Source organism: Dipteris shenzhenensis, chromosome 16 (assembly GCF_047967505.1).
Source record: "Dipteris shenzhenensis isolate YYH24624 ecotype China chromosome 16, Dip_SZ_1.0, whole genome shotgun sequence".
In the NCBI taxonomy this organism is placed as follows: domain Eukaryota; kingdom Viridiplantae; phylum Streptophyta; class Polypodiopsida; order Gleicheniales; family Dipteridaceae; genus Dipteris; species Dipteris shenzhenensis.
Window position 1 is genome coordinate 8,770,494 of NC_141611.1, and position 12,652 is coordinate 8,783,145.

Sequence of the window (12,652 nt, forward strand, 5' to 3'; positions counted from 1 at the left end):
GGATGCTATTTTATGCTGAGGGATAGCTTTGAGACATTGTTGGTGATACACTGATAGTGCTATGCTCTCTTGGATGAGATATAATTGATGCATATGCCAGTGGACGGTGTTTATGCTTGAGTCATTTGGCACTTATTGGCATTTTCTTTTGGGCCAGATTTGCTCATATGGATGCATAGTATATGCACATGAGTCAGATGCTTTGAGCTTTGAGTTTTGGTGATATTTCACTCTATTGTGGCATACACATTTGGGTGCACCTGGTATTTGGTGTGATTCTCTCTTGAGGCACTAGCATTTGGGATTTTGCTTTATTTGCATCATGGCATCCTCTTCCATGTCTGAAAAGGAGTTTTTCAACATTAAAAAGTTTGATGGGACAAACTTTTCTTTGTGGAAAGAACAAATAAGGGATGTGCTTATTCAAAAGAAGCAGATTAAACCCTTGGCAGGGATTGAAGCTAAGCCTGCAAATATGTCTGAGGATGATTGGAATGAGTTAGATGCATTAGCAAAGTCTACTATTAGACTTCATCTTGCAGAGTCAGTTTATTTCACAGTAGTAAATGAGCAGACTACGGAAGATTTGTGGAAGAAACTATGTGCCACTTATGAGAAGGAAACTGCCTCTAATAAAGTTTACCTCATGAAGAGGTTGTTTGAGCTACATATGAAGGAAGGGGTCTCCATTGCTTCTCACTTGAATGAATTCAATATTATTTTCATCCAGCTTCAGGCTCAGAAAATGAATTTTGATGCGGAGACTAAGGCAATATTTCTCTTATGTTCATTGCCATCCTCATGGGATACCTTCCGTACAGCTGTCAGTAACTCTGCACCTGGTGGAGTACTGAAATTTGATGATGTTGTGGGTAGCTTGTTGGCTGAGGAGATTAGACGGAAGTCTATGGATGGCAACAAGCAGGATGCAGCCTTAAATGTGCAAAGGGGCAAATCACAGTTCAGGGGGAAGTCCCAAGAAAGAGGGAAGTCTCGTAGCAAATCCAGGGCACGGAACATTGAGTGTTACCATTGTGGCAAGAAGGGCCATATGAAAAAGGATTGCTACAAGCTGAAAAGAGAGCAAAAGGATAAGAAAAAGAATGCAAATTGGGGTGCAAATCAAAAGGAAGAGAGTCCAAGGGAGGATAAAGGAAAAGTGAAGATCGAGGAGATCAATGCAGTCACACATGATAGTGACAATGACGTTCTCTTCATGTCTAGTTTATCTGCAGAGTTGCTTGCCACTTCAGATGATGCATATTCCCAGGATTGGATTTTGGATTCTGGTGCTTCATTCCATGTTACTCCCCATAGGGAATGGTTCTCCACTTATGATAGTGGAAAGACAGGTTGTGTGCATCTTGGAAATGACTATGCATGTGACATAGTGGGAGCAGGTGACATAAAGTTTTCTTTTGCAAATGGGTCTACATTTGTTTTGAAACATGTGAGACATGTGCCTGACCAAGAGTCTTATTTCAGTGGGTCAGCTAGATGATGCTGGTTTTCACACTACTTTTGGCTTTCAGAGTTGAAAAATTCAGAAGGGCTCTATGCTTTTGGCCAGGGGTGCCAAATGTGGGACTTTGTATCCCTTACATGTATCAGGGGTATTTGATCATGTTGTTGCAATAACCGAGCAGCCAAGCACTTCTTTGTGGCATTGCAGGTTGGGGCACATGAGCCAGAATGGAATGAAATTCTTATGCCATTTGGGTTATGTACCGCATTTGAGTTTCTCTGATTTTGAATTTTGTGAGCACTGTCTCTATGGGAAGCAGACTAAATCAGCCCATAAAAGAAGGGGAAAGAAAGAGTTTGAAATGCTTGATTTGGTGCATTCAGACGTATGTGGTCCCACGCCTACACGGTCATTAGGCGGGGCTGAATACTATGTGACATTCATTGATGATGCAACTAGGAAAGTGTGGGCTTATGCTATAGCTCGGAAGAGTGATGTGTTCCAGGTATTTCAAAAATGGCTGGCCTTGGTTGAGAATCAGTCAGGTAGAACGCTTAAATGCCTACGGACTGACAATGGCGGAGAGTATTTCTCTCATGACTTTCAACATTTCTGTGATACACGTGGGATTAAAAGGGAGCTCACATCCCCTCGTACTCCAGAGCAAAATCCAGTTGCAGAAAAGATGAACCGTACCATTCAAGAAAGGTTGCAATGCATGCTTTCCAATGCAAGTCTTTCTAGTGGTTTTTGGGCTGAGGCAATGAAGACTGCAGTGCATGTGATCAATAGATCACCCAGTAAGAGTTTGGATGGTGGTATTCCTGAAGAGGCATGGAGTGGCAAGAAGCCCTCTTACTCTCATTTGCGTATATTTGGGTGTGAGGCATATGCACATGTGCCAAAAGAGCTTCGAAAGAAGCTAGATCCTAAGTCTAGGAAATGCATCTTTCTGGGTTATGGTGAAAGTGGAGAGATGGGCTATCGTCTCTGGGATCCAGAAGCAAAGAAGATCATACGCAGCCATGATGTGGTCTTCAATGAGAAGAAGATGCATAAGACACCCATGAGGGATGTGGAAATGAGGAGAATCACTTTCCAGGATGTGAATCCACCTGCATATGTTGATAGACAGCAAGCTGTCCATGCACCAAATGTGCAAGAAATGGTGCCACCAAGTACTCCCACAGGTATACAATCAAGGGTAGATGATGGATCATCTATTGGTGGAAATGATGAGCCAAATGTGGCTGATATGCAAATGGGACAGCAAGCTGAAATGCCCTTGAGAAGATCATCTAGAGTGTCTAGACCGCCTGATAGGTTTGTTCCAGGGGTAGACTATGTGATGCTTACTAATGAATGCGGGGAGCCTTCTTGCTACAGAGAGGCTATGATGCGTGAGGATCAACGCAAGTGGGAGTATGCTATGCAATCAGAGATGAGTTCACTTATGAAGAATAAGACTTGGGACTTGGTTTCTTTGCCACATGGAAAGAAAGCATTGCCATGTAAATGGGTCTACAAAATGAAGGTCACAGGTGATGATGTGCCTAGGTACAAGGCCCGTTTGGTTGCTAAAGGGTTCAAGCAAGAGAAGGGTGTGGACTTTGATGAGATATTCTCTCCGGTTGTGAAGATGACCACACTTAGATGCATGCTTGGACTAGTGGCATCAGAGGATATGGAGCTTATGCAAATGGATGTCAAGACAGCTTTCTTGCATGGGGATTTGCATGAGGAAATTTACATGGTGCAGCCGGAAGGCTTTGAAGAAAAGGGCAAAGAGCATTTAGTTTGCAAACTGAAGAAGAGTCTCTATGGTCTTACGCAAGCACCTAGAGAATGGTATCAGAAGTTTGATGCTTTCATTCGGTCCCAGGGTTTTAGAAGGAGTGAAATTGATCACTGCCTCTACACTAAAAGAGCTAAGGATAGTAGCCTGATAATCCTGGCACTATATGTGGATGATATGCTATTGGCTAGCAAGAACACTTATGAGCTAGATGCATTAAAGGCCAAGTTGCATGAGGCCTTTGATATGAAGGATTTGGGACTTGTAGGTCATATTCTTGGTATGTGCATCACGCGTGATCGGAGTAGGAAACTCCTTTGGCTTTCACAAAAAGAGTATGTTACAAAAGTATTACAGCGTTTCAATATGGAGGGGGGGAAGGTAGTGAGTACTCCATTGCCTCCATATGTGAAACTGAGTCATACAGATAGTCCCAAATCAGATGAGGAGAGGGCCATGATGGCCAAGGTTCCTTATGCATCAACAGTTGGGAGTCTTATGTATGCTATGATAGCTACTAGACCAGACATTGCATTTGTAGTGGGAGTTGTTAGCCGGTATATGGCTAATCCAGGAAAGAGGCATTGGGAGGCAGTTAAGTGCATCATGAGGTACATGAAGGGTACCAAGGAGATGTGCATTTGCTTTGGTAAAGGAGACATGCGTGTACTTGGGTACACAGATTCAGACTATGCAGGGCATGTGGATAGTAGGAGATCCACTTCTGGTTATGTGTTCACCTTTGCAGGTGGTGCAGTGTCGTGGATGTCTCGCGCATAGAAGTGCGTTGCTTTGTCTACCACAGAGGCTGAGTATGTTGCAGACACAGAGGGTTGCAAGGAGGCTATATGGCTTGATCGGCTAGTGGGAGATTTGGGGATTCATACAGGTGTACCGACATTGCATAGTGATTCCATGAGTGCTATTCAGCTAGCACGGAATCCGGTCTTTCATGCAAAGACCAAACACATTGAGGTCAGGTACCATTTCATCAGGGAGGTACTTGAGGACAAGCACATAGAGCTTGTCAAGGTTCATACAAATGATAACCCTGTAGATATGCTGACGAAGAGTCTACCTAGTCAGCGGTTTGAGTATTGTCATGTATTGATGGGCATTGGATAGTATGCTCACTAGTTATTCTCCCTTAAAGGCACATTGTCCTTTAAGTGGGAGGTTGTGGGGGTTAAAGGCCACTATGCCTTAACCCCGATTATGTACAATACTCAAACACATATATAAATGAATGAAAAAGAAGATTAGGGTGGTTCTGCACCCACCAAAACTTGTGTGGCTCATTGTCTCTCTCGCTCTCCTTCTTCCGTTCTTGCTTCCGTTGAGAGCACTCTCACTTCATTTCAACACCCTCCACCTATATCATCCATCATTCATACTATCATGATAGATAGTGATTTATCGATGAAATGATTGCAAGTCACATGGTGAAGAATTTAGGGTGCAAATTTGTATGCATCTACGCCGAAACATTTATTATTTGCATCAAGGAGATACTTTAAGCTTCAATTCACCGTGATGATCATTTGTACACAACTCATAGTTTTGACATGCAAACCTTAACTAAGATATGACATGATTGTCTTATCTCTAGCAAATATAAAAAGTTTTATGAAACCAACATGCTCAAAATTGAATATGTGATATTGAGATTAATATTCATGGGTACTCACATGATTTACTAATAGTTCTTCAATATGATTACTACATCTCTAGCAAATGAAATAGGTGCAAGACACCACAAAAGTTATGCATGTTCAATACTAGGGCATCACAAGCAAAATGAATTTCTTGAAGGGAAAAACTCATGTCAAATCACTAGACTCAATCTTCTTTACTGATGTCATTCACATAGATATTGCGATGATGCCTTCTCTCTTTGATGGGGGCATTGAATGCAATGCCATTACACATCATCTTAGCCATAGCACCTGCATAAGAAGGCAAAAAGCTAAAATAGATCAATCAATATCAATGCCTCATTGATAATAATATTCTCCAACAAATAGGTTTAAAAAGATAAAAGACGAGAGTAACATACTTACTAGTCATCTGGAAGATTAACAACCATTTCCACATCTTCAGAATCATTTAGAGACCCATAGTTGCTTAACACATTTCCCTTTCCTTTCTGTCCATCCAAAAATGGTTGTAATATAGAATTGCAAATGTCAGGATCATTCTCAATAGATAAGCATGCTCTCCTAGAATGCACGCATGCTTTTTGCATAGAACCAGTCCCAGCACCTAAGTCCACCACATGTCTAGAAATTGGACACAACTACTCCAAGAAGTACATCATGCATGGAGCCTTCTCCAATGCACCTCTCCATGGAATACTCTCTCCATGTTTTATAGTCTGCTCACTTGTTGGTAAATAATGATGAAACAAACTACTTCCAAAAGCAATGCCCAATTTGGTACCAACCACAGAAGCATTTCTAGGATTACAAACACAAGACATACCAGCCCGATGAAGAAGGCATAAAACCACAACATCCACCTAAAGACAAGAAAAGAATTAAACTTATGCTTAGTACAACCCATTTCATTATACAAGAGCATAAATTCTTTCAACAGGTCATTGTAAGACAATTGTCTCACCTTATGATGAATACCACCAACTTTGATTGTACAATATGCATCCAAGAATTGCATGTACATTCGACATGCAAACTCCAATCTACTAATCCTAGCATAATGCTAAACCAAATGAAGAACATGAGGAGCACACATAACTAGGATCCAGCCAGAATTTGAAACAACTATGGCCACTACTAGCAAGGAGTAGCGTACATGGTCCTCTGTCAATAAATTCTAAGATGGAGATGTGGAATCCTCTACTCCAAGAGCTTCTAGCTATGTAGGCAGATCAAGAATGACAAAATCTATAGCCCAAGCAACACTCTTACCATTTCTTGTTTTTTTTTCACCTCCAAGACCCACAAAGTATTCCTTCATGTCTATATAGGCTTGTGTGAAGTTTGAGATAGACAATTGCTTCCCAAACTCGACATAATCATAGCACCAAACCTTGCAATGTGAAGCATCACATGTGCCACTTCGATTCAAAGTTAGAGAGGTCAATGGAATGTACAAAAAGTGGATAGACCTATCTTTCCTTTTACATCCTTTCAAAATGGGTGTAGACTGCAATACCTGCACATCTGTATCCACACCACATATGTAAAGACACAAAGTGATAACAACATATGTTACACAAACAAATAACAGCTTGAAAAAAGACCAAGAGAGCTTATCATTATTAGTACTAGGATTTTTTGGTGGCCTACCACCCTTCTTTAGTTCCATACTTGAATCCTTGTCCTTTTTAGTCATCTTCTCAAGTGTTTTTTGAATCTCAATAACTGCATCATCCTCGTGGACTAAATTTGAGCTTGATGAACCCATCTCTCCCTTTTTATGCTATGTGTACAACTCTACCTCCTCCTCGATACAACATCCTTTTTTCATATTGAGCCACCACGGGTAGTTATTTCTCTCCCACTTAAAGAGCACTTGCTTCCCTTCTTTTTCTATCATGTTTAGAGAGTACATATAGAATTTTAAGTCTTGAATTTTTGTCCATACTCGACATATGGGCAACAATTTTTCAATCTTACCAACAACTTTGAAGGATTGCAAGAATATGCATACAATAAGAGTCTTAGTACAAAAGTGAAATACTTAAGGATGGATTTTTAATTGAAAAGGAAAAAATATGTATTGCTTACTTAAATACCAATCGTGGAGATGCCCTCGTCATCTCCATTTGTCATGTTGCAACTATAGCAACAGTCATTGAATCCTTTAAGTCTTCATAAAGTTCAAGTCTATTCATTACTTGTATCTCCCCAAAATACTCTCTCAATGTAGGATCTTGAGGAAGCACAAAGCTAGCTTGTTGACTAGCAACCAAAATCTGAGAGAGTAACCTCTCAGATTCACAAAGCAACTGATCCATCCATGCCTCTTTCACCATCCACTTTATGAATTCTCTATCAGCTTTTGGCATCCCATAACTTGTTCTCAAATTTGAATCTGACCCTAAGATTCTGAGGGTTGCTAGTTGTGTCTCCTTTGAGACCTTTGCAATGGAGATGTTATACAACTTTTCCAATGTGACAATGGATGATTTATCATCAAATGGGAGGCTCCACAAGATATTAAACCAATCTTCACCATTTGTTGGTTTGACAATAGACAGAATCTACATATAAACAATACATGCAATCGTCACACTCAACTGTATTTTTTGATCATACAATACATGCATATCCCATACCTTGATCATTTTCTAAACAAACATCATATTTACATATTTTTTTAATATTATGAGTTCTTTCTCAATCTCAAAAAACACTTGAACACTTTAAAAAATCAACTTTATGTTAAGAATCATTAAATTAACCATACCTTGATCATTTTTCGACCATACTTGAGATTCACATCCTTTCGAATACTTTTAAGTGCTTTCTCCATATCAGCAACACTCAAATTTGGCTGAAGTTCCTTTAGCTTTGCCTCATAATCTTGCTTGTATAGTGGCTAAAATATATTCCAAAGAAATGAATGAGTACAATGAATTAGTTAGTTCTAATTCAAAAGACATCCATGACAAATGGTATGAAACTTACTCCAAATACCATTCTCCCTAGCATCAGAGATGTCAAAGGATACCAAGTACTTGATCCTTTACTGCTTTCATTTTCCCTATGCTTTTCAAGTGTCTTTTTTTCTTCCTCAGAAAAAAGTGATAAGTACTCATTCTCATCACACGAACACATTGTCTTCGTGTTGTACAAATAATCCTTGAGATTTGTTTTAATAATTGCCATTTCATTAAGGCTGAAAAATAAAAAATATATAGCTTCAAACATATTAAGAATTGTTCACAAAACCCTTAAAAGCTCGAAAAAAGGTAACACATATAAGCAAGAACTCGCACTTACAGATTGAACCTTTGAAGAGCAGCTATTAGCTTCATTTCTGTTTCTTTCTCTGGAGTAATAAAACAAGTTACTAAAACTCAAATATGCCATGCCTTTGATGTCTTAAATTTCTCTTCAATTAGAGACATCCATGCAATAATACGGTGATGCCCCTCCCACATAAAAAACATCTTTCGAGACAAAAATGACCAATCAGCATCATCAACAACCTATGCCTCAAATTCTGCATTTACATCCCTCCAACAAGAATCCCATGATTGTTCAATTTCATTTGTCACCTCTCGTGAAACACCATCTGGAAGTGTTGTAGATAAAATAAACATTCCTTTCTATTGAATATATTTTTCTGCCTCTAGAGCTTGCTTTAGGCTATCCATATCAATTCATAGGCCTCTCACTCTTGTGTTTACAACACAACGACATAATGGGATCAAGGGAGCAATCTTTCTAGGATTGATTGCAAGAGATTCAATAACATCCTTCCCCTGGCCAATATCAAGTGCTGCAGGAAACTCTTGCTCAAACTCCTCATCCAATTGTTTATCCTCTTTCTTTCTCTTCTTAGAAGATTCCTCCATAATTATAGTAGTGTCTTCAAAGTCTTCCATCTCCTTATCCTCTTCAACTCCAATTTCAACCTCTTTTTGAAACTCTAAATTTGGTGTAGATTCCACTTGCAAACTTCTCTTGCTACTTATCCTTCCACCTCTCCTACCTCCTCGTTCTCCTCTTCCACACCTCCCCCTCCTCTCAGAAGTTTTTATTTTTACCATCCTGCCAATGTGACACAAATGCATTTAAAAAAAGAAGTCATCGAATGGCATAGAATAGACTTACAGGTTCAATTAAGTCCTAGCATTACTTCAATAGCATACAAAGAAAGCCCAAGAGGCTTCAAAATAGAAAATATCTGAAGCTTGATCGTGATGCTACTAATTGAAGCTGCACTTAACGAGATGATGAGGCTTGAGGAGACTAGCTGGACAACAAAAGCATACAAAGTAAAGTTATTAAGCATACAAGAACAAGTTATTAACCACAAAAGCCTCCCCCTCCTTGCCTTATTTTCATAATAGTGCATGTGTCTAAAAGGGAAACAAAAAATCTTTAAGTGCTATGTGTACATATGTCAAAATATCATGTGGTGTATAGGAAACCCACGTGATATGCCCTTAAACCACACTGTGTATTTTGTTTATACAGCTTGGTATATATGTTCACTATGCAATAATGATCTAGTCAAGCAATTTGCAATGACTGACTAGAAAAGACATGTTTTTTTGCATTTTAAACATCTGTAATTCAAAAAATACGTACTAAAAACCTCCCTAATATCACAAGGGAGATATTGGGGGAAAGCACCAAGAATCTTGATCATTAAGCTCCTATTGAGTCTCTTCTAGTACTCAAAATATGCAACCAACAATCATAGAAGCCTTGAGAGGTACCGAACTTAAAAATATCCAAGTTGATGCTGCAAACATAGTATGCTGCTTTAGGTTATCATTTAATATTCTTCATTATCCTTCATGGCATAGATCCTTGCAATCATGGTGAAAACTCTATAATTCCATCCTATTATGCCATGTGCACCACGTTGTTGGAGGTCGCGTATAAGGATATGCAAAACAAATTGAAGGAATCCATAATTAATGATCTAGCTTCAATAGGATATACATTTGTTTCTACAGGATGGATGGATATAGCTCATTGCTCTCTCAACAATGTGATGATTGTCTCTCCCAAAGGAGAAGCCCTCTAGAAGTCTTACACAAATAGTGGTGAGATCCAAATCGGCAAATACATTGCAGAGTTATTGATTTCTATACAATGGAATCCATCTTAGAGAATCGAGATGCTATCATAGATACATCCCACTCACAAGATTATATAACTTGGGAAAGAGGTTTAAATTTAGAGAACAAGAGAACGAAATAAATCTTTGGGATGTGAAGGCTATGATTACAAACACAATATTTTGGAAAGGAGTGGAAGATGAAAGTTGTTGTGAGTCAACCTTTCATGTTTGCATTAAGGGATTTTGATGCTAAGGTGCCTACTTTGGGAAAAACTTACAAGATATGGTGGGATTTTGAACAAGATTTTCTTGGCCTGACAGGAACTCAAAGAGTTTCCATGTAGCCTAGCACTTGACCATGCAATGGTCATTAAGCCCGCCAATACTTACGTTGCTACAAAAAAACTTCCAAGCCAAAGAAAAGAAAATCACCACCATCAGTGAGCTACAAGTGTCCTTGACATTCAAATTTCTTGTGAAGGATGATGAATCGTAGGATCCTATATCATGTAATAATTGCTTTCTAGATGAACCTAGCTACAATGCCAAGGCTGCATGACTTTACAAGCTAGTAGATTGGACATGTCCTACTTTATCCATTGTGAAGCCTTCAGTATTAGACTACAAGGGTAAAGAAATGGCCAGACATCTGTGTATTTATCGAGGGAGGGACGCGAATGGCACAGAAGCAACATCCAAACCAGCTTGGAGAGAAATGAAGGCAATTGAAAACATCAAGACGAGGTGGAAGATCCTACCTTCAAGAGCGCAGTCGTGATGTCCTGTGTAGTGACAGCTCGGGCAGGATTGACGGTCGTCAAAAGCATACCAAGAGCAAGCACTAAACCCGCTCGCTCTACTTCCTTACGAGCCTCATCTCTACCAGCTTCGGCAACAACCGTCAGTGTGAGAGGACTCTGACGTGATGGGTTTGTGGGCTGAACTTTGAACAAAGACAACTTCTCTGTTGCTGCCTGAGGTCTGGCCGAAGGCAATCGAATTGAAGAAGCCAATCCCATGCTACTAGAACTGAGGGAGGGAGGGAGGGAGGGAGGGAGGGAGGGTGGCAGAGCGAGGGAGCGAGGGAGGGAGGGAGGCCTAGCGAGGGAGGGAGCGAGGCAAGGGAGGGAGGCGAGCGAGGGAGGTAGGGAGGGAGGGAGAGAGGCAGAGTGAGGGAGGGAGGGAGGGAGAGAGGGAGAGAGACAGAGCGAGGGAGCGAGGGAGGGAGAGAGGGACGGAGGGAGCGAGGGAGGGAGAGTGACGGAGCGAGGGAGCGAGAGCGGCAGAGCAAGGGAGCGAGGGAGGGAGGGAGAGCGAGGGAGCGAGGGAGGGAGAGCGGCAGAGCGAGGGAGCGAGGGAGGGAGAGCGGCAAAGCGACGAAGCGACGGAGCAAGGGAGGCAGAGCGAGCGAGGGAGGGAGGGCCCTTAAGAAAATGAATGGCCAATAGACCCCTTTCGTCGACGAAAGGGGTCTATTGGACTTTCATTTTCTTAAGGGCTCTTATGAAAAATAAAGGCCAATAGACCCCTTTCATCGACAAAAGGGGTCTATTGGCCTTTAATTTTCTTAAGGGTGTCCTCAAACATCTGTAGCGATAACAATGGTATTATTAAAACTTGCTTGAATGTGTGTAACTCCTTTTGGTATTCAACGCTTTCCCTTTCGTGAACGAATCCTTTTCGTGCTGCTTGGCATATGCTACACATCCATCTCTGTTTATGCATCACATGTGGATTGGTGGTTTCCTAGTGGTAGGCGCGATGGCACATGCAGCTATTTTTATGGTGAGAGATTATGATCCGACTACTCAATCCGATTATGATCCGACTATTTTTAGGATCGTGTCATTCGGCATCGTGATGCAATAATTTCACATCTTAACCGAGTAAAAATCGACGTAATCCCGGAATAGTGTCCAACACCCCTCATCAATGAAATTTGACCAATCTCTTATATCGCTATAGGATAGGGATAGGCTCTCATAAAAATTAAAGTTCACATTGATATTTGTAGAAATAATCATCCCTCTTCCATGATAAAGAACACCTTTGCCAGCAAGGGACCACCACATGTCCTCGACCGACCCAAGTACTTAACGTTGCCTCTTTATTAGCTAGCGCTCATTTTTATTATTTCAAATCATTACAATCAATGTGTTTATTTTATTCACCATGATGGGACGACATACTAGCTATAGAAATGCTACTAAACTATGATGTTAATAGGAACCATGACTTATAACGATTATCATATGAATTCGATTGCTAATGAGAATGCAGCAATGATGAGTGATCATTTAATTAAACATCATTATTGTGTGAGGTTGATAATTTTTCATAATTGTTTTTTAAAATTAGAAAAAATAGAGCCCAATAGATCCCTTTTATCGACATACAATTAAATATATTTTTGATTAATATTCAATTAATGATAAAGGCCAATAGACCCCTTTTGGAGAAAATAATTTTTATTTATTGTTAATGGAAGATAGAGGCCAATACACCCCTTTTGGAGAAAATAATTAAATATAGAGGCCAATAGACCCCTTTTGTCAATGAAAGGGGTCTATTAGCCTCTATATTTAATTAATGGTTCATGAAAGATAGAGGCCCATAGACCCCTTTCG

General features: G+C 40.2%; 1 pseudogene; it reads right to left on the reverse strand.

Annotated features, from left to right (window-relative positions):
* Positions 1-5,099: 5,099 nt before the first annotated feature.
* On the reverse strand, positions 5,100-6,833 carry LOC147892508 (uncharacterized; annotated as a pseudogene).
* Between the last annotated feature and the right edge of the window lie 5,819 nt (positions 6,834-12,652).